The 2,692-nt window shown below is 40.6% G+C and overlaps 1 protein-coding gene across 2 annotated transcripts in view; it reads left to right on the top strand.

The window, feature by feature from the left end:
* Positions 1 to 348: 348 nt before the first annotated feature.
* grm3 (glutamate receptor, metabotropic 3) overlaps positions 349 to 2,692 on the top strand; it is a 37,811-nt gene continuing 35,467 nt past the window's right edge. The window contains exon 1 of one of the 2 annotated variants that reach the window (XM_063874571.1): positions 349 to 457. The gene's annotated coding sequence lies outside the window, so the exon portion shown is untranslated. The remainder of the gene's footprint in view (positions 458 to 2,692) is intronic. The other variant, XM_063874563.1, reaches the window with a different exon arrangement.

Below are 2,692 nucleotides of genomic sequence, written 5' to 3'. Positions count from 1 at the left end.
GGGATCATCTCTCTCTCTCTCTCTCTCTCTCTCCCCTCCTTCTCTCTCTCTTTCTCTCTCTCTCTCTCTCTCTCTCTCTCTCTCTCTCCTCGGTGAAAAAGAGTTGTTGTTCTGAGTGGTAAACATGTGCTGGGGGGGGGGGGGGGGGGGATGGCTAAGTTTTTCTTTTTATCCAATAAAATTGTCTCCTTGCCAGATCGATTGTTGTTGCTAGGAGACTGAAGCATCCTTTGGCAAGGGGCTACAGCTCTCCACGTCTGTTGTTTCTCTCTCGCTCGCTCTCACTCACATGCACGCACTCTCTCACTCACACACACATCCACGGAGCTGGCACGCAGAGCAGTGGCGCCCATCCTCTCTCTCAGTGCGACTCCTCCGAGGGATCAGGAGTAGACTAAGTCAAACTTCCAGCGGCTGAAGATTTGTGCGCAACCTTTGAAGGATCCAACTCGTCAAGGTAGGTCAAATATAACATATTCCTTTGTGGTGGTCAAATGTGTTGCAGTGTTAGATTTCGGGTTAGACGGCAGAGTGCAGAGAAAAATTGTCAGTCCGGGACCGTTCGTCAGCCAATCCTACGGTGGGGAACAATTTGCTTTGAACTTTGCGCAGGATTTAAACACCGAGTTGCACTGCATAAATGTGGTTCCTGTGTATTTATTTTAATAAGATGCCACTACAGATTGCGGGTTGTGATAAAGAAAAAATCCCTAGAAGCAAATCTCTGCAGCAGATGCATGATAAAGATACAGAAGGTGAAACAAGGAGTATCTGCAGTTGCGTATTTTACCCCGCGTGGAGAAGTTATTTGGGTTCAGACAAACCGCACCAGGCATGTCCCGCGGCTTGAAGCTTTCTGGGGAAAAGATGGGCGGATAGTGCGTCTCTGGAAACAGGCATACAGGTGGGTCTGGTAACCGTTTGTGGATTATCAGAGGAATGTTGCTGAACAACCATAACACACCTTCGACAGAGGAGAGGCGCGTGGACCTTTACTAAAGGAACAGGAGGACCAAAATGTCTACATCCACACTACGTACACAGACTTTAGACACCGACTCTTGTTGATGCACCATCAGCTTTATATTTTTCAACAAGACTTTGAGGCGTAATATAACTTCTCTCCTACCCAAAATTGTTTTATATTTTCTAATTACCAGTGAGAAATCAAGGACTGTTGGCTGTCTTAATAACATTAAACATCTTAGAGTGACCTTGCATTTTGTACATAGTGTTCAATTTTTCCCTTTTGTTGAAAAAATATATATATTTACATTTAGTTTATTTTGCCTTGTGTCAGATATATTTATCCTTGTCACCTTTCCTGATCACATTGGCATGGATTGTATGCACACTTCAGATGGTGGTAAAACACCATATTTCCTGCACCCACATGAATTCATTGATGTGTTGATCAGCCAATAAATAACTTTGTGTTAATTACCTTGCATCAGTCAAAATGGTAAAACTTTGCTGAAATGGCACACAGCCGAGGCCAAGGATAACTTTAGGTTGCTCTTTTGTCAGTGTCAGATTTTTGTGTTGAAAACTATTATTACTATTATTACAGTTATATGTAACGCACATTTCTGCTGTGATAATTACTTTACTACAGCTGAACAGAAATTGCAATATCAACATCAAAAGATAGGCTTGCTACAGTAAAGGAGTAATGAGAATTTTAAATGACCTCTTATTCTTTGTATGCTCTATTAGAGAGGAGTGAAAGAACAAACATTTACTCAGAGAAGAAATAGGCACTGCCTGTAACATTAGATATCTGAGGGGGCTTGATCCTATTGCAGGTATATAAGTAAGGATAAAAGTAATAATGATAATGTCCATCACTTTTTTGTATTGCAGCGAAAAATCAAAGCATTGATTGATTTCAGTTTTTGCATTGTGCATTGAGGTCAAAAAGCAAATCTCAGTAATATCCATTATTTTGATTCTGACTCTTCACTTGATACATTGCAATGTGTGTGTATTTTGAGATTCAATGTATCTTTGCCCAAGAGTGTGTGTAACCTGTTGCGGTATAAAGTCATATTTCATAAATGTGTTCATTCAAACTTGTACAACATGTACAGTTGATGAGTGTCTGTGTGTTGTGTGCAAGGTCATACACTGTGTAGGAGGGGGGGGGGGGCATTTTTCCTTTTCAGTGAATAGGGCTTGAATTTTAGCATTTTTGTGCTAGTAAAATTGTGTATATAATCTTGTGTCTGTGCATGTTTTTTGTGTGTGTGTGTGTGTGTGTGTGTGTGTGTGTGTGTGGTGTGTGCATGCATAACTGTTTAAATGGCCTTAGCTTCCACACTGCACAACTCAATGGACTGCACGCAGTATATCGTTAGCAGTTTAGCTCTGTGCATAGAAAAAGGAAGACCCTGCAACACTAATCTCCTCTAGGTGTTTTGGATATGTGAATTGGCAAATAAGTTATTTGTACATGTAAGTGCGTGAGGTGTCATGTTTTTTTTTTGGGTTAGTTTGAATGTCAGCTTTCTTGTTTTCCTCAGGGGTTTTCTGTGATTGGTGTTATCAGTTTAGTAAGGTCCTTAATAAGAACAGAACCTGGTGACCTTTTATCTCCGTCACATAGATTTAGTTCAATGATGTATTACAGTCCAAATTCAAATCCTGAGCATAGAGTTAAAGTTAGAGAATGAAAAATAAGGTTCTGAAGTAA

Source organism: Eleginops maclovinus, chromosome 2, assembly GCF_036324505.1.
Source record: "Eleginops maclovinus isolate JMC-PN-2008 ecotype Puerto Natales chromosome 2, JC_Emac_rtc_rv5, whole genome shotgun sequence".
Classification (NCBI taxonomy): Eukaryota; Metazoa; Chordata; class Actinopteri; order Perciformes; family Eleginopidae; genus Eleginops; species Eleginops maclovinus.
The sequence above is the reverse complement of the archived record's forward strand: the minus strand, read 5'-3'. Positions and strand labels throughout refer to the sequence as shown.